This window comes from Mchenga conophoros, linkage group LG12 (genome assembly GCF_057382185.1).
Source record: "Mchenga conophoros isolate Kocher_MC1m ecotype Shallow Benthic linkage group LG12, M_conophoros_male_GT1.1, whole genome shotgun sequence".
NCBI classification, from domain to species: Eukaryota; Metazoa; Chordata; class Actinopteri; order Cichliformes; family Cichlidae; genus Mchenga; species Mchenga conophoros.
Window position 1 is genome coordinate 30,059,941 of NC_140537.1, and position 20,750 is coordinate 30,080,690.

Sequence of the window (20,750 nt, forward strand, 5' to 3'; positions counted from 1 at the left end):
CTCAGCTCGGTCATTTTCCACCACCCTTGGGGGCATCTCCCATTTTGACCTCGGGACTTCCAGGCCATATTCAGCACAGATGTTTCTATATACTATGCCGGCCACTTGGTTATGGCGTTCCATGCATGCCCCGCCTGCTAGCATCATACACCCTGCTGTTATGTGCTGGATTGTCTCAGGGGCATCTTTACACAGGCTGCACCTGGGGTCTTGCCTGGTGTGATAGACCCCAGCCTCTGTGCTCAGAGCTTGTTTTTGTGCTGCCATGATTAGTGCCTCTGTGTTGTCTTTCAGTCCATCTTTGTCCAGCCACTGGTAGGCTGGCACTTTCTTGGTTTTCTGCTGCCTGAGATATTCACTGAGCACGCAGTGGGGCCATCTTCCTGATGGATGTTCATTGTCCCGTCCTGGACTGTGGTGCTGACACTCACCAGTCTCTGGCCTCCTTCCTTCCGCTTAGCATACAGCCTCAGGGTGTGGGACTTGGGGTGAAACCCTCCATGCATGGTCAGGAGCTTCCTTGTCTTGATGTCAGTGGCTCCTATCCCCCTTCTTTGGCCACCTTATTATCCCAGCAGGGTACCTGATCATGGGCAGGGTATACGTGTTGATAGCCCAGATCTTGTTCTTACCGTTCAGCTGACCCTCTGCAGGTACTTGGTAGTTGCAGCTTTCCTAGCGGCCTCTTCATGGCTCCCATTTGCCTGTGGGATCCCAAAGTACTTGTAACTGTCCTCAATGTCTGCAATTATGCCTTCTTGTAGTTCAATCCCCTCAGTTCTGACTACCTTCCCTCTCTTCGTTATCATCCGAGTATTTCTCTCCAGTCCAAATGATATTCCGATGTATATCATGGTGGTGTGGATCAGTGAATTGATGTCCCGTTCACTCTTGGCATACAGCTTGATGTCCTCTATGTACAGGAGGTGACAACTGCTCCATTCCGTAGTCGGTATCCGTGGCCAGTTTTGTCAGTGATCTCGCTCATTGAATCAGAATCAGAATCAGAATACTTTATTGATCCCTGGGGGAAATTATTTTTTGTTACAGTGCTCCATTATAAACCAACATTAAGACAAGACAGACAATACACTAACTAAGAATAGTACAATATATACATATATATACATACATACATACATACATACATACATACATACATACATACATTAGTCACTCATAAATAAATAGCTGAAAAAGAAACATGTGTAGTTGTAGCAGCAAACAGTGTGTTAAGTGGATGCGTTGTACAGGGAGATGGCCACAGGCAGGAATGATTTCCTGTGTCGTTCGGTGGTGCTTTTCGGTAATCTCAGTCTCTCACTGAACGAGCTCCTGTGACTGACCAGCATGTCATGGAGTGGGTGGGAGGTGTTATCCAACATTGTCTTTATCTTGGACAGCATCCGCCTCTCCGACACCACCTTGAGGGAGTCCAGCTCCATCCCCACAACATTGCTGGCCTTACGGATTAGTTTATTAAGTCTGTTGGCATCTGCGACCCTCAGCCTGCTCCCCCAGCATGCAACAGCATAGAGGATCGCACTGGCCACAACAGACTCATAGAAAATCCTCAGCATTTTCCGGCATATGTTGAAGGACCTCAGTCGCCTCAAAAAATAGAAACGACTCTGGCCCTTCCTGTAAAGTGCTGTGGTGTTTTTAGCCCAGTCCAGTTTATTGTCAATGTGTACTCCAAGGTATTTATAGTCCTCCACAATGTCAACACTGACCCCCTGGATTGAAACAGGGGTCAAGTGTTTCCTAGTCTTCCTGAAGTCCACGATCAGTTCCTTGGTCTTTGCCACGTTGAGCTGCAGATGATTCTGCTCACACCACGTGACAAAGGAGTCGACCACAGCCCGGTACTCTGTCTCATCATCCCTGCTGATGCATCCAACCACTGCAGAGTCATCAGAAAACTTCTGAAGATGGCAGGTCTCTGTGCAGTGGCTGAAGTCTGTGGTGTAGAGGGTGAAGAGGAAGGGGGAGAGGACAGTCCCCTGTGGTGCCCCTGTGTTGCTGATCACCTTGTCAGACACACACTGTGGGAGACGTACATATTGTGGTCTTCCTGTCAGGTAATCAACAATCCAGGACACCAGAGAAGCATCCACCTGCATCGCTGCTAACTTATCACCCAGGAGGGTCGGCCTGATGGTATTGAACGCACTGGAAAAGTCAAAAAACATGACCCTCACAGTGCTCGCCGGCTGGTCCAGATGGGTGTAGACACGATTGAGCAGGTAGATGATGGCGTCCTCAGTTCCGAGATGAGGCTGATAAGCGAACTGAAGGGGATCCAGATGTGGTCTTACTATGGGTCGCAGCTGGTCCAGGATGAGCTTTTCCAGGGTCTTTCTTGATCTCTCAGTATTGCTCCGTCTCCAGCCTTGATGGTGCTGTTCTCATATTGTTCCCCTGCCACTGAGAGTACATCTTGGCTGGTTCCGTGGAGAATAGAATAGAAAAAAAATGTTCCGCATGGCCACTGTAGAGAGTTAAAGTTGTGTGTGTTGCAGCAAGAGACTGATATATAACATCTTGTTCTGCTCCAGAATCTGGGTATAGACTGAGATTTTTGCAGGAACCATGAGCTTTTGCAGGGTTTAATTTTTGGAAGTTTTGCCTGCCAGTGTTGATACCATTATTGGCTTGCATGGCCTTTTGGCTGCACCAGGCATGCTGCAATGAAATGGCCGTTGGTGCCACAATATAAACACAAACCAGCAGCTAAATGTTTACTGCAGGTTTTTGGCAATAGACGGGCCGAACCAAGCTGCATAGGTTGCTCATCTGAACTATCATCCTCAGTTTCTGGCTTACCTTCCAATGAAGCTCCTCCTATTCTAGAAGCGACTAGTTCTGAGGCACCATGGATGCTGCACTTCCTTCTCGGTTGGTGCCTCTGCATATAAGAATACAGACTGAAATGAGTGAATAAAAGAAACTGGGGGGGGGGGGGGGGTCTTTGGCACTCTGCTTACTTTGTTTTGGGAAGAACAACCTGTGGGCCTGTGCAGCCATTTTTGAGCCCATGTCAAAAACACTGTGGAATTTGTAAACGATCTCTGAAAGGAAAGATTCAAAAACTACTTCAAAACTGTTTAAACCCCCCCTTAATGCTCTTCCTCACAACAGTTCCAACACGAAGGCAATTTTAGATCAATCTGATGAATAGATCTGACGTTGCTGATTAAAAATAAATGAGCATGTGTTAGAACACCTCCACTTTTCTCTTACTCACCTGTTAAAAACAGGCATTGGTAGCAGCATTTCCAGAGGATCGGGTGGCAGCGATGATAGTGTGACGGTGTGGGGCTCTGATGAACAAGTTAGTTAGCCAAAGAATCAGTTACTGGTGTTTGCATCATCACCTTTCTAAATGCTGAATGATTGCGCTCAATTCTCCTGTGATATGCCGCAGACTTTTTAGTGTCGACCAGCTGTTCCTTTTAGTAAGGAACAGGATTACTAATAGGATCCAAATAACAGGATCCAAGCATGCTGAGTCCATCTTCTTGGCCGGATCATTCTGTCAGGATCTGGACTCAGGTAGGACTTATACACAGGGCTTCAAGTCAAAGTACAGTGCATTCATTTACAGTGAATAATAATGGTTTCAAAATAATCAGAACACTTGTGATAGTCCCAGACTCCACTTTAAGACTCTCTTAAATCCAAAGAAAGAATGCTCACAGGGAATTCTACGGACAAACCTACTGTCATGATCCTGGGTCCTTTTGACCCAGCATTTTGTGTTTTCTCTTTGATTTTGGTTCTGTTCTTCCTTTGTTTAGTGTTTACTCTGTTCTGCCCGTGTGTTCCTGTTTTATTGTGAAGGTCTGCGTCTTATGTGAGTGTTTTCAGTTTGCCTCCCTAGTCTCGTTATGTTAATCACTCCCAGCTGTGTTTCCCACCTGTGTGTAATCTCCCTGTGTTCTCTGAGTGTATTTAAGTTGTATTTTCTGTCTTAGTAATTGCTGGTTCGTCTGTGTTGTTTCCCCTTGGTCTCCCTGCGTCTTCCCATATGTATTTCTCCGGACCTCCCTGCATCCTCGTTCTGGTTTGTCTTATTAGTTTACCCAGTTTAGGTTTCGTCGCCACCGCTGTTTGTACTTACCCACCCCTGTTAATAAACACTCACCTGCACCAGAGCTGCTGCCTTTTGGGTCCTTCCTACATTCCACACGGCTTGCCCCGGCAATCCGTGACACCTACGTACAAGGAAAATGCAGGGAAGTGTCTCTCTCATCATGTGGAATCATAAAGGCTTTGAGCACTAACTGTTGCAAGACAATGATCCAGCCTGGACTAAATATGCCACTACTTTAAGAAGAGGCCACAAGTTCAGAACAGGAACAGAAGTGTGATCAAACCAGGTATATGGAGGCAGAAGGCATCAACCCTGAAGAGTCCCGCTTCTGCACCGAAACCAGAACACACACACACACACACACACACACACACACACACACACACACACACACACACACACACACACAGATAAACGTGACAGAGGCGAGAGAGACAGAGAACCGTGAATTGACCAGCGAGGATAGAAGGACCGTGACATTTTGTTCTCATTCATTCGTGAAAGAAATCTCCGTCCCGGGTTTCTCCATGGATCGGGTTTCCTCCAAGGCGTGAGCACCGATAAGCAGAGTTCTGTATAAAATTAATTATTCAAAGTAAGCTCAGGTATGCCATTCAGCAGGTTAGTTACAGCGCCGGGAGTAGCTTGGGAGAACAAAATGACACAGAAACTGCTTCAGGTTGCTCTTCCAAAATCAACTCAAAGGTTTATTCAGTATACAACAGTTTATATAGAGGAAAAAAAAGGTTCGTGTGTCAGCAGATTCTCAGTTCAAACCGGTACAGACCAAATAAGGAAACGTCTTCCTGCCTTCTGAGCAAAGAAGTATCCTTTGTGTAGTTTATCAGTTCAGCTACAATTTATGATCATTCCAGCAAAATACACTCCTAGACATAGAATACAAAGTTCTTTCATTAGTGAATTCTGAAACAAACCACCAGGGCCCGTATCCCTAAAGATTCTGAGAATCCTCTCAGAGAGCTCCTAACTTAACCTAAAAATTCCTTGCCAGGAGTTTTAGCTTAGAAGTGATTCCAGAACATTTTCAGTGAACTCTGAGCAAGGAATGGATGGAAAATCCTATCTTAGTGAGGAGGTGTGGTTGACCCCGTTGCTAGGTATGAGTCATCATTTCAAAAGCCGTGATTGGTTGATCCTACAAGTTTGATGGAAATGAGCTTTTGGTGATAATGAGCAAAGGATGTACCCTCAAATCAATAAACATATTATATACTCTAATCTTATGCTGACTGTAATTGTAAATAATATTTCACATTCAAGAAAATATCTGGAAAATGAATAGTAAGCTGTAGGGGTTATAGCCATTAGAATCTAAAATATGTGAAAACTTAAACTCATTACACCCTGTTCAAATAATGATTCGTGTCTTATTTGCTCATATTAATATCCTAGCTGGCATATTTTGTATTTTCACTCCCATATGGACCCCGTTGAAAACAAGATGGCCTATCTCAAGAGGCTGTCCTTAATGAAGTAGAAATCACAACGTTACAAGTCCAGTGTGGTCTTAACGAGGGTAACACGGCTCAGCTTTTAGCAATGTCTGTGATTGAAGACCCAAGTCATCACTGCTGCATTGTTGCATTTTCCCGGTTGCCAAATACCTCGGGGTTGTGATTACTTTCGTCTCCGGTGTAATAGCGTTGTGGCGTCGAGTTGGTGAAGTAATTGCATCTCTAAGGAGATCCACCACAAACATGATTCCTGCACGATCCAATCTGTAGCATCTCAATAATTCCCTGTCATCCAGTGTTTGCAGGACATCGCTCCTGCCTCTTCTGTTGGCCATTTTGTGCAGCTGCTTAGGGGAACTCCTAAGCCACTAAAAGTCCTCTTCCCTGCTCTTAGCAGATCTCGCCTTAGGAGCCCTTTTAAGCGCTAGGAATCTTGAGGAATAGCTTTTATATTAACTGGGATTGTCGTGTCACTTTTAGGGGAAATTCTAAGAAAACGTCATGACTCTGAGAATTTTCTTAGAATTTGGCCGCTAGGAGCCACTTTTTGCACAAAGATTCTTTAGGGATACGGCCCCCGTATCCCTAAAGATTCTGAGAATCCTCTCAGAGAGCTCCTAACTTAACCTAAAAATTCCTTGCCAGGAGTTTTAGCTTAGAAGTGATTCCAGAACATTTTCAGTGAACTCTGAGCAAGGAATGGATGGAAAATCCTATCTTAGTGAGGTGTGGTTGACCCCTATTATTTGTATTATTTGTATTTGGCAACCGGGAAAATGCAACAATGCAGCAGTGATGACTTGGGTCTTCAATCACAGACATTGCTAAAAGCTGAGCCGTGTTACCCTCGTTAAGACCACACTGGACTTGTAACGTTGTGATTTCTACTTCATTAAGGACAGCCTCTTGAGATAGGCCATCTTGTTTTCAACGGGGTCCATATGGGAGTGAAAGTACAAAATATGCCAGCTAGGATATTAATATGAGCAAATAAGACACGAATCATTATTTGAACAGGGTGTAATGAGTTTAAGTTTTCACATATTTTAGATTCTAATGGCTATAACCCCTACAGCTTACTATTCATTTTCCAGATATTTTCTTGAATGTGAAATATTATTTACAATTACAGTCAGCATAAGATTAGAGTATATAATATGTTTATTGATTTGAGGGTACATCCTTTGCTCATTATCACCAAAAGCTCATTTCCATCAAACTTGTAGGATCAACCAATCACGGCTTTTGAAATGATGACTCATACCTAGCAACGGGGTCAACCACACCTCCTCACTAAGATAGGATTTTCCATCCATTCCTTGCTCAGAGTTCACTGAAAATGTTCTGGAATCACTTCTAAGCTAAAACTCCTGGCAAGGAATTTTTAGGTTAAGTTAGGAGCTCTCTGAGAGGATTCTCAGAATCTTTAGGGATACGGGCCCTGGCCTTTAACAAGCTCTTTTCTAAAAGATAAGGAAGGGAGGATGGGAGTAAGGAAGTGATCTCTGTGGTGTTTTCGACCTTGAGGTACCATCCTGTGCTTCTTACACATTAATTCTTGGGTCACAGAGAAAGAGAAAAACAACTAGTAAATGGGCCTTATTGAGTAACAGTTTTCCTGTATAATATCACTATAAAACAATATCCTGTAAATGCTACCATGGTATCAAAATATCACAACAATTCGCACTTGTAATCAGAGGCTAGTGTACTTATTTTAGCACACAGCATCAGATATGACACCTCTGTTTCAGTGGTAATCTCCTCTAAAGGTGATTATTTCTTTCAGTTTTATTGAGCCTTGCAGTGCAGTACATAGTGCGGTGCACTTTTAATAATAACATACAAAATATGAGTAACTGTATTCCGTTACAGTTACCGTTTAAAAAGGTGGTATTCAGAATACAGTTACTTTGTTGAAATAAAGGGATTACATGGCAGTATTTTCCTGTTTCATATGTTAGGCTATGCCCTCTCTATTTTTGGTAATTCCACTCTGGTGGAAACCCAAACAAAACACGCATTAAGAGGCTCAAATGGCTGTGTCTCAATCTCATAATGATGTGAAGAAATATTAAAAAAAATACTCAAAAAATGACCATTCAGAAATGGGAGAAGGAAGCATATAAATATAATAATAACCACTGCAGCCAAAAAGAGAGCCTGACGAGCCCAGTTGTAAGAAAGCTATTAAGACTCAACTGTACACTGTGTTCGTGTTTTCATCCGAAACAATAAGTTCCGTTGCAGCAGCCTTTCAACGCCTCTCTCTGTTTCTCGCTAGCAAAGTTGACCCAGACAACAAACAAAGTAAAGCTAGTTTTTGGCTACAACACAGAACCCCCCTTTACTACGGTTCGGAGCCGCAAACCTGTTTTATTATATAGTTATATATATAGTTTTCTATACATGATCGCTGCAAAAAGTGCAGTCTTACCTAATGTCCACCCTACTGTTACTCATTTTATATTAAGATTTAAAAATGTAGTTGGTATTGATATGGTGAGTAACCTTCAGTAACAGTAATAAATCACAAAGCAATAGTACACTCATGTAGTTGTAAAAAGCTTGATAATATATTACGTAATCCAAAGTATTCAGAATACTTTACTCTCACTGAGTAACGTAACGGAATATGTTACAAAATACATTTTGGGGCATGTATTCTGTAATCTGTAGTGGAATACATTTTAAAAGTAATCTTCCCAACACTGCTCATTGGTTTTACCCATCACGAGATGTTTCTTTTGCGACACCTTGGTAATGAAACACCTTTTTATAGCACATCAGTTGGGACTGAACCAGCTGATATTAATTTCCACTAAGTGGCAGGATTGCTTTCTAGTTACTGATAGATTTCAGGTAATATCATGACTTTTCGAGTCTTTTTCCATCTCCCTTTCTTCATGTGTTCAATACTTTTTACCTGTGTAATTTCTCATTATTACACACTACTTAATTTATTGACATTTATGTTTTTGATTTCTTTACATGTGTGGATTAGATTTTGAATGCATTTCATGTCTCGCAGCTTTAAAAATATATTTACTTAGAAAATTGTTCAGTACTATTTTACTCATTGTACATAGTCATCATAATTGATGTAAAAAGACAATAAAAAGCCTTTCTCACTGGTGTGGTGTGGTATGCATGGAAATCATGACAAAACTGTCCATGCTTTTCAACAATTTTATACTGCACTCAGTTCAAAGATCATTTTTCCACATTAGCAAATGTTAACAAAAGGCCTGAGAGATGATTATAGTCATGCCACAAGTACACTTTGTGTGAACAAACCTAGCATATGTTTGGTAAGAATTCATTGTTCAGTCTATCATATTATCAAAAAGCAATCTTCTCTCTTGCATCACAAAGTACATCCCCTGATTAAAGTATTGAAACTAAACAGAGAACCCCAGCAACAAAATTCAAAACCTGCTGCAACGCTGTATTTTCAAAGACAGTATTGATTGGTTGGTCAAAAACACCATACGGTTCTTCAGCTTATGATAAGTTATGTAAGTAACATGTTGTAACTTGTGGCTGACATTGTGGAAAGTAGTGAAGAGATTTTTTTTGTTCATGGGCTCTCGAAAATTGTGACATATAGCATATCCATATTGGTGGGGTAAGTTATTCAGTCCATACATTTCCTCAGAAGGTTGTGGCAGGAAATCTCCAGGGGACATAAAGTTAGAGTAGACATCTGGGGAGTGTTTGCTAACAATCAGCGACAAAGGCACACTTTTGAGATTGTCCCAGTTTTCAGTTGTTATGTGGGACGTAGTTTCAGAGACTAAGGTTGTGTTCAACCGTTAATTTGTTTACTTTTAAGATGAAACTTCCTTTATGTGTCTTTGGGGACTGAAATGAAGACGAAATGCTGTGTGTAGTGCACAATGATGGAAGGTAAAATAGCTGAAACATGGCTGGTATTTTACGTGAATGTGTTGTTTCCAAAATAAGGAGATACACAAAAAATGGTTTAATTTACTTCTATCTTAAAGGTAAGATAGTTAACTTTCTTCTTTGTCTCTATATGACCAAAAAAGTTCACTTCCTCCCTCTATTTTTCTATTTCCACTTTATGCTCTAGTTTTTACCTTTCATTTAATCAGACACATACACTTACACAAACACTCATTCCCATCACTATCTGATCAAACTCCGACACTCAGTTGATGATGCTTTCAGCTGAAAGTGTTGCGGTAAATAAAAATAAAATGAAAGAAGGGATGAATAAAATATGAGCATGATAATGAATAAATAAAGGTGTGACTGTATTAATAAGAACGAGTCAGAGGTATCAGATGAATAGAAACCAACACACGCCACCATCGCCTACGCTTAGAACACTGATGAAAGCCTAAGATGTGTGGGTGAGCAGACAGCCCTTCTACCTCTACCTCTTTTTCTTTTTTTTTTGCCATCTCCCAAACCCATTTCTTCTCATCCATTATCTTTTTCATACACTTATCTTTTTTATCCAAAAGGATACTAGTTAAACAATTTGCAAAATCTAAGTTGGAAAAAAAGAGTGAAATCCCATCCCAACTGTGATAAAATAAAAAAACAATGCTTTGATTTATCAGGTGGAGAGGTAAAATTAACATGAAATTGCACAGAAAGCATAGTTTCCTCTTTTGACACTGGTTCTGCGTTCTCAGAGCCATCTGAATGCAATACCTCGCCTCATACACCACTGTGGGCATTCCAAAACAGGCTGATCACCGTGGCAACGGTGAAGATTGGTGGTGATTGGCCACAGTCGTTATCATTCCTGTCAGGACAGGTGTGAGCGCTCTCAGTTAAACTAGCTCTTGATTGGTTCAAACTGCCAGGAGGCCAACAAATCCCTAATCAGGCTGTTAGCATATGAAAAAGAGAGGTGAGATAGAGGAAGCAAGAGAGAAGGATAAAGCGATGGAGGTGATTTATAAAGGGGAGAAAGAGAGAGAGTGAAATAAATTGGAATTGGATATTTTGATATTTGTAATTAGAATGATTTGGGAGTCACTCACATCTCACATCGACATGTGTGAGGATGAATGCATGCATACACATACACAAACTTTCAGAAGTAATTCAGTCCTATGTACTTTTAACTTGTAAACCCTCGCAAGTATGTCTTGCCGGGGCGACCGTGGCTCAGGGGGTTGGGAAGCGTATCTGTAACCCAGGGATCGCCGGTTCGATCCCTGGGCTCTCTGTCTTGGTCGTTGTGTCCTTGGGCAAGACACTTTACCCTACCGCCTACTGGTGTTGGCCAGAGGGGCCGATGGCGCGAAATGGCAGCCTCGCTTCTGTCAGTCTGCCCCAGGGCAGCTGTGGCTACAACTGTAGCTGCCTCCACCAGTGTATGAATGTGAGAGTGAATGAATAGTGGTATTGTAAAGCGCTTTGGGTGCCTTGAAAAGCGCTATATCAATCCATTATTATTGCCCACACATATGGCCCACTCTCTGTATCTGTCTTTGTGTTTGGTTTCATGTATGTATGAGTTTGATAAAGACAGATGGTCTTTGAACACCCAATGGTGCCTTATTATTTTTATGTACAGACAAAAAACAAAAGAGACAAACAACCAAATTGAAAGTAGTTAACATGATATGTTGTGCAAGGATTTCTAGTTTAGATGACCATGATGTCAAACCATATCAAACCCTGAATTTGTCATCTTTTCTTGCACATCTTGCACATAAGATGCACAGAAAATTACAACCTAATTACAACACTATAGATTCAAGTGACAGAAACAAATATGCACTCATGGAAGAATGAAATATTTTAATAAAGGTGAGCAGATACAAGTGCATGATGGATGCTACATCTGGGCTGTATTCTGTCCAGATGTCAGGGACCAAGCAGTAAGGCATAGAGGACACAGATGTTTAATTCAAAAATGGGGTTTTATTGACATTAAAATATGAATGATAATTAACAAAGCCAAAAACTTAAACAGGCAGACCAATTAAAGAGTTCAACTCTCAACTCACAAAACCTCAAACAAACATAAGACAAACTGACCTGCTGAAGATGAGGGAACTTAAATACTGGCTTAGCTAAACCATATGACACAAAAGGGGAAAACAAAAAGGCTGCCATGTAACCAACTAACACAAAACTATTAAACAAACTCCAAACACCCCCCAGGCAATGAAGCATGCGGTTCAGTCCAATGAGGCTGTCAGCAGCACTTCAGACTACCCAGCCCTTTGCCACACCTTTTGCTAACCAGGAAGGAGAAGCCAAATCCCCAGGTAACCCAAACAAAGAAAGATGTATTCATATAACAAAACAGAAGTTTGACCTTACAGTGTTGATATGTGTGCACTCCATATAAACATTGTAAGGTGTGATGGAAAATGTAAACTAATTTAATTTAATTATTTTTTAATTAAAAAAAAATTGGACATTAAGTAAATTATATTTAAAGTAGTGACTGCAAAGTTAACTAAAGTGAACCAAACTTTGATGTGTGGCTCTTACCATGTGTGGCTTGCCATCACACCAGACAAAATACAGTTTACTGAGAAATAGTGATGTGTTGAAAACCTTGTTTTCTAAGTGTTGTACTATTGGCAGCTATTTTGTAAGTGCCTTTTTAATACTTCTTGGGTAACAGTTCTAACACAATTTCTAAAGTAGAGAAATGTACCTAAAAACTCATTACCTAAAAATACCTTTGCAGACTATTTTCAAATTGAAAGTGCCCCAAATTTGCCGTAACACACATTAAAGCTATTTGCATGCTAACACAAAGCTAGACAAGAACCCAGAGTGATGTTAAAGCTAAATGTATGCTGATCCAGCAGCCAGACCCTGAACTTCAACAGATAACAAATGCAGTGATGAGCCCTCAGGCTTGAAGCCTCCATTTCTACCTCTACATGTTCTGCAGTAGAATGACTGTGGCAATGACTTTAAAGTCTCTTTGGTAGAAGAAAAAACATTTCTGTGTCCTCATTAAAATAGAGATTTTTGTTGTTGTGTGAAACCGTAGCCTAAAGTTTATGCTGTTAACTCATAGTTATGTGACAGTGTGTTATTTTATGGAATAATTATTAATGGCTTTCTCCAGTGTTAAATATACTGCATTAGTTCATCAAATATCAAATAATGTGTATTACATTCCTTTTTTGAGTAAAGGCCCCAACACGGCATACAGCAAAGTATACTTCTGTAGATTTCTCGAGATGCCAGTGGGTACACTGTGTGTGGGGATGTTTATATACATAGTAGCACATGAATGAAGGATACATGCTCTGGGATACATAGGCATACATGCTAGAAGAGCTATTCTAATGCACTTCCATGCAAAAACAAAAAAAATGGAAAACGCACAAAGCCTGCCACTTTCAGGGGATGAAGTGAAAATGAAATATAGTTCAAGTAATCAGATACCTTCTCGCATGGATGTCACCAGTGAATGTCTTTCTCTGTGTTTGTTCTCCTTTTCTTTTCCCCTTTCTCTATCTTTGTCTTCAGCTTTCAGCCTGCCAGCGTCAACACCCAGAGTAATATCAAGAAAAAATATTTTCACTTTGATGTGTGCCATTTTTGTGTGTATACGTATAGGCACCTGTTGTGTGTGTGTAGCATTTCTGTGAGGGTGCATGAAAGCTGTAAGATATATTTATGCATATGCATGAGTGTCTGCATTAAGAAAATGTGTTTTTCTATGTGCAACTATTGTGCAAGTTCTTTGCTGTAAATAGCCGCAACTTTCCTTGTATGTACAAATAGGTATCTGCATATCACATCACATCACTAAGACATAGAGCAGGAACACTCATCTCACATTTGCATCCCTCAGAGCTACACTTCAATATTTCTGACTGAGTGGTACAGTATGTGGTCCACTCAGATGGGTACTGGGATCACACTCTGCCCACAATGACCACATTTTCCAAGGGGAGAAAATAGGGAGGAAAATGGCAAGAAAGCATATTTTAAGATATGCACAGGAAACAAACTAGTATGCTGTGTGCAGTTCCCCATTACAAAGTTTGCATTTGTGCACATGAGTGTGAATAGATCTTTGGTGTCAAATAAGGCCTGTAAGCTAAAACTGTGTATTGTTATATGTGAGAGTGGGGCTGACAGATAGTTTGCCAGCTGTATGTGTGTGAGTCACTGTGTGTGAGAAACAACATCCATCAATTACACTTACCACGTGGCCCTCTGGATGTCAGGGTCATTTTCAGCACATTTTCCACACACACTGTGGATTCATATTCAAATGCGAAAATGTCTAACCTGATAGTGTTTTCTAACTGAAGGGTCTTGCAGAATTTGACCGCTTGGCCATTTATTTATTCTAAAGTACACTAGGTAGCAAATTTACATGTGTCTTTGTGAAATAACAGGTATTTAATATTTGTGTGGTGATGTAAAAACTATTCACCATGCTTGTTGGTAAACTGCAGTAACAAATAACATTATCAAGAAAGAAAGCATCTATCAATATTGTGCAGTAGTTTTACAGGTTCACAGAAAACTGTGGTTTCCCCATGCAATTACCTCAACTTCTCTCATGTGAGTGAAATCCAGTAAGATATGGATAATGTATTGATGAGCTGGCAGGTTAAAGACTAGAGCTGGGCGATATGAGATTTTTTCATATCACGATATGTTTTTTTCATTTCAGGCAATAACGATATATATCACGATATAAGCCAAATAACTATATTTGTAAGATTTAAATGTGCCGTTGCTCACAAGTAAAATGTGAAATAATCAGCAGCTTGTTTTGATTTAAATATTTATTTCCCATAATAAGTTCAACAGGGTAGATGTACTTAAGGAACATGAAACTTTTTCAGATAAATAAAGGCAAATATTGCAAACTACACAAAAGGCAGCCACTAAAGCGTTTCAAAATAGAACAAACGAAACAGACTAAATTGTCAATTCCACTTAGAAACAAAATATTAATTCTAAAAATAAATCTTAGTTTGTTTTACAGAAGAACAGACAAAATTGACTAACTTTTGTCAATATCAAATAAACTGAGAACTAAAAGGAAATTCTCAATCTCTCCTTGTTTTATAGCTTAGCTTTTCAAACAGTTTTAACAGTTACTTTAGTCTGACAAAAGCCGAATGACGAATTAGCGCTTCCAGTCAGAGATTGAGCATGCACCGGTTTATTGCATTTCCAGACTTGTTTTCGGCACAATTTATAGTCCGCGCTACTCTTTTTGTCAGACTTGAAATAGCCGAAATACCTTCACACTACGGAACTTCTCTGGCTCTTCCGTTCAACAATCTCTCCGGCATTGGAACCATCATCTGTTTTCTCTTCGGTAACCTTCGGTCACGCTCTCGGTTGATTTTTCTCTAGTCGGCACACTCATTTCCTCCGTTACCCGGGCGGCAAAGTGGCTGGCTGCTTCCCAAAACAAATACACATGTGCGGCTTGGCACTTGTGCTGTACGTAACAAGTCACGTGACGTGACGCTGTGGCTGTGATTGGTTCGGCTCTGCACTACTTAATTTGGATTGGCTGTTTGTTTGTTTTTTTTAAAAGGACAAGAGCGGTGAGGTCAAATCAAATCAAATCAAATCAAATCACTTTTATTGTCACATCACATGTGCAGGCACACTGGCACAGCACATGCGAGTGAAATTCTTGTGTGCGAGCCCCACAAGCAACAGAGATGTGCAAACACAACAACACAAACGAGCAAAATACAAGAATGGCCAACCTGAAACTAATAAATATATGTACAATATATAATAGTGTATGCATTTCTGGATGTGTATACTAAATATTTTCCTACGTGTGTGTGTGTGTGTGTGTGTGTGTGTGTGTGTGTGTGTGTGTGTGTATACACATTTTTACAAATTAAATAGTAAAAAAAAAAAAAAAAAAAAAAAAAAAATAATAATAATAATAATAATAATAATAATAAAATATATAAAATATACAGAGTTGAATATGTGCAGAACAAGTGGCATTTATATACAGTGTGGAGTGCATAATGTTGAAGTTCCAGTAGTGAAGCTTAGGTGTCTATGACGTGTTCAGCAGTCTGATGGCCTGGTGGAAAAAGCTGTCTCTCAGTCTGCTGGTACGGGACCGGATGCTGCAGAACCTCCTTCCTGATGGAAGCAGTCTGAACAGTTTATGGCTGGGGTGACTGGAGTCCTTGATGATCCTCCCCGCTTTCCTCAGGCACCGCTTCCTGTAGATGTCTTGGAGGGAGGGAAGCTCACCTCCAATTATCCGTTCAGAGCACCGCACTACTCGCTGGAGAGCTTTGCAGTTGTAGGCGGTGCTGTTGCCATACCAGGTGGTGATGCATCCAGTGAGGATGCTCTCAATGGCACAGTGATAGAAGGTCCTGAGGATGCGGGGGCTCATGCCGAATCTTTTCAGTCTCCTGAGAAAGAAGAGGCGCTGCTGCGCCTTCTTCACTGTTTTGTTTGTGTGTACTGACCACGTAAGATCCTCAGCCAGATGTACGCCAAGGAACCGGAAGCTGCTCACTCTCTCCACAGCAGCGCCGTTGATGGTGATGGGGGTGTGTACTTCTCTGCACCTCCGGAAGTCCACTATCAACTCCTTTGTCTTTGCGACGTTGAGGGTGAGATGGTTGTCTTGACACCAGTGGGTCAGGGCGCTGACCTCCTCCCTGTAAGCCGTCTCATCACCGTTGGTGATAAGACCCACCACTGTAGTGTCGTCCGCAAACTTCACAATGATGTTGGAGCTGTTAGTGGCTGTGCAGTCGTAGGTGTAGAGTGAGTACAGGAGAGGGCTCAGTACACACCCCTGTGGAGCACCAGTGTTCAGTGTGATGGGGGATGAGGTGATGCTGCCCAGTCTGACCACCTGGCGTCTGTCAGACAGGAAGCTAAGGATCCAGCTGCAGAGGGAGCTGCTCAGTCCTAGATCCTGCAGTTTCCTGTCCAGCTTCGAGGGAACGATGGTATTGAATGCTGAGCTGTAATCTACAAACAGCATCCTCACATACGTGTCTCTCTTCTCCAGGTGTGACAGGGCAGTGTGTAGTGTCAGGGCTATGGCATCATCAGTGGACCTGTTGTGGCGGTATGCAAACTGTAGAGGGTCCAGTGAGTCGGGTAGTGCAGAGCAGATGAAGTCCCTGACCAGCTTCTCGAAGCATTTGCTTACGATGGGGGTCAGGGCTACAGGTCGCCAGTCGTTCAATGAGGAGATGGTGGAGGATTTGGGTACAGGGACGATGGTGGCCATTTTGAAGCAGGCTGGGACTACAGACAGAGAGAGGGAAAGGTTGAAGATGTGCGTGAACACTCCAGCCAGCTGAGCCGCGCATGACCTGAGGACGCGGCCGGGAATCCCGTCCGGACCAGTAGCTTTGCGTGCGTTCACCTTCCTGAAGCACTTCCGCACATCCTCCTCAGACACAGTGTGCGCACTGACGTCATCCGCGGTGCGCACACTGTCCGGTCTCATGGTGTTCGCTGTGTCGAATCTAGCGTAGAATACGTTTAGATCCTCACACAGACAGGCCGTGGTCTGCGGTGTGCTGGTTTTCCCTCTAAAGTCTGTGATCGTGTTTAGTCCCTGCCACATACTCCGAGGGTTGTCAAACTGTTGCCCCACCCTGTCCCTGTACTCACGTTTGGCTGCTTTGATCGTCTTCCGGAGTTGGTAATGTGCGTGTTTGTAGTCCGATGTGTTCGCGGAGGCAAAGGCGGTGTTCCGTGCCGCGCGAACATCTCCGTTAATCCAGGGTTTTTGATTTGGGAAGGATTTGACTGTTCTGGATGGGACGACATCTTCCACGCATTTCCTGATAAATCCACAGACTGAGTCTGTGTATTCATCAATGTCTCTGGCGGCCACGTGAAACATTTCCCAGTCCGCGTGATCAAAACAGTCCCGCAGCGCAGACTCCGATTGGTCCGTCCAACAGTGCACCGCCCTCCGGGTTGGAGCTTCCTGTTTCAGCTTCTGCCTGTAGGCGGGCAGGAGCAGGATGGAGCAGTGATCTGATTGGCCGAATGGGGCGCGGGGGAGGGCTTTGTACGCATCCCGGAAAGAGGTGTAACAGTGGTCGAGTAGCCGGTTTCCACGTGTGTTGAAAAGGATGTGTTGATGGAGTTTTGGTGAGACTTTCTTCAGGTTTCCCTTATTAAAGTCTCCGGCTGTGATAAACGCTGCCTCTGGGTGTGCGGTTTCCTCGCTGCTGATCGCGCTGTACAGTTCCCTGAGTGCACGGTCAGTGCCGGCTTGTGGGGGTATGTAAACAGCCGTAATGATCACTGCTGTAAATTCCCTCGGTAGCCAGAATGGCCGGCACTTAATCATCAGGTACTCCAGGTCCGGTGAGCAGAAGGATTTGACCGGGTGCACGTTCGCATAATCACACCAGCTGTTGTTGATCATGAAACACACACCACCGCCTCTGCTTTTCCCAGTAAGATCCTGTGACCTGTCCGCGCGGTGCACAGAGAACCCCGGCAGTTGTATTGCGGAGTCCGGTACTTTGTCCGATAGCCAGGTTTCTGTGAGGCAGATCACGCAGCAGTCCCGCATCTCTCGCTGGAATGAGATCCGTGCCCGAAGCTCGCACAGCTTGTTCTCCAGAGACTGCATATTAGCCAGTAATAAACTGGGTAACGGTGGTCTGTAAGTGCGCCGTCTCAGTCGAACCAGAACGCCAGATCTTCTCCCTCTGCGTCGGCGTTTGCGGCCTCCAGGGCCAGAGAACAAAGGCGTCTCAGGTGAGATGAATGGGGGGTCTGCAAACGGAGCGTCCGTGTTGCAAAACTTGAACTCCGGAAAGTTATAAGAAAGACCGTCTTTTATGTCCAGTAAGGTTTGTCGGTCGTACACAAGGAGACAAGTGCTGCTCGTGAAAAAATAAAGGAAAAGTAAAATTAAACACAGAAGAAAGCCGTTGCTTGGGGGAGCTCGCGACGAGGCTGCCATACTCGGCGCCATCTTGATAAGATTTCGCAATACATATCGTTATCGTTCTATTGCCCAGCTCTATTAAAGACCATTGAATATCATCTTATACTGTGTTAGACATTACTCTTCTCAGACGCACGTCCTTTGGGTTATCTTTAGAAAATTTCAGTGCAGCATTTATGTGTGAAAACAACTCAGGGATGGGCTGCTAGGGATAACTTCAGACTTCCTGTTTGACCACAGATTCTCATTTTCAGGATGGTATTCTATTATTATAACTGGAAAAAAATTCAGCTCCTGTGACCAAGCCTTATTAGGCAAAAATGAATCAGTGAAAGAGCTGGTTGATTTGATTGATTGCAATTACAGCAGAGTGGAGCCTGCACACTGTTGGCCACCACTGTTGTAAACAATAAGCTATTTACATCGATATTCAGCTTTAATTTGCAAAATGTGTAACTTTACCCTGGAGACTTTTTTAGCTTCATGTCTATATCTTAGTGTCTTATTGGTTAAAGGTACTCACGATATTGTCAAATAGTGGAAGACAATTACTTTTTTTGGGTCTAATTTAGAGAAACCACACTTTGAGTTGTTTTATTATCATATCAAAAGTAGTTGTTTTAAAAAAACATTTATATAAAGCCCCCTTAGAGCAAATTAGCCATTTTATCTCCTGAACACAGAGACAATGAGACAACTCTTGACATAGATTTTAGATAAACGGATCAGTTATTAGTAGCTGTGTCACAGGCAGTCAAATCTGCAATTGATGGAATCAATTTAACTGAGCAAATCAAGCTCTTTAACCTGGAGATGATTCTTGTAATTAATGTTCACATTTTACAAACGCACCAACACTCTGACTCAAGAAAAGGAGCAGCACCCATTTATTTAAGACTGAAAGAAGCTCAGATTCTCTGATAAAGTTCCAATGTGCTGCTGGCCTGAGAGAGACATTCACTCTCTTTTACCTGTTTGGTTAAATTTAGGTATCAAAAACTGCATTTGTATATTTAGGCACTGCCAAGGCAGCATTTAACACCTTAGAAATGAGGACACACTTTGTTTTTGACAACACAGGATCTCATAATCTGGGAGGGAAAACAAGTCTTGTCCCAGCTCTGGTCTTTTTTTTAATTAATTTATCTTTTTTAAATCACAGTCCTTATTAAAACCAATCATGGGTCAGTAAAAATGAAAAAAGGTGCTGCACGGAAAATAAACAAATAATGGTTTTAAAAATGGACTTACACCTGTTGTAGATTCTTTGGTATTGTTACTTTAATCTTAGGTTGTGCTTCTAATAAAACTTACATTAAAATATTACACTTACACTAAAATTCTAACTAGTTAACGCATTCAAAATAAAAGGGATCTGGTGTTATTAACTTTTGTCTTTTTTCTCATTTCCTATGAGTACAGTTTGGATACACAGGTCTTTAAGTTGATACTAATCATACTTAAAAAAAATTGCAAGTAATATGAATGATCCCTTCAGATAAGCACAGTAGTTTAATTATTAGCGAAAGTTTAATCATAGATATTTTAATGATGTACATTTGGGGCACATCACTTATAAGAAAAAAATATAGTTTAATTGAACCCAATGTCGTTATCCATTCTTCGTGATCACTTGCTGTCTGACTTTACAGCTACACAGTTACGTGTTTTTCTGCCTGCTTACTTAATCTGTTGAGGTCTCTCATGAGGCCGCTATCTCACTCTGAAGGAAAAGCTGTATGAAGCTTTGGAGAAAATTTTTTTCCATTTTGGTGGAAGTAAGGAAAGCAAATAAACAACATGCAATTTGACTGTTGTTTTAAGGCAATTTTTCAGTTACTCTCACAAGCTATGATTCTGTTTGGGTTCAGTCTTGTTCAAAAGTGTATTTTTATGCAACTTAATAATATTAATTATCATCATTAGCAACGTCATCATCATCATCATCATCATCATAATTATATATTTAAAATATCAAACAACTAATTTTCAAAGTCTTTATGAGGGTTTACTGTTCTTTTGAGTTTTTGGTATTATTGTAATTATTTTAATCCCAGCTAATGAGAAAACTCCTTACTTCATGTTTTATTTTGACATTTGAAAAATGTCTGCAAAAATTGCTTGACATTTGGATGTTGTTGTTTTTTTCTAAGCTAACATTTACTTTTTCATTGTTTTATTTTCTTAGAGCTTTTCAGTGCAATTTTTATTTCAAATACATATGTATGTGAAAGACATATACATATGTAAAAGAGAATACATTTAT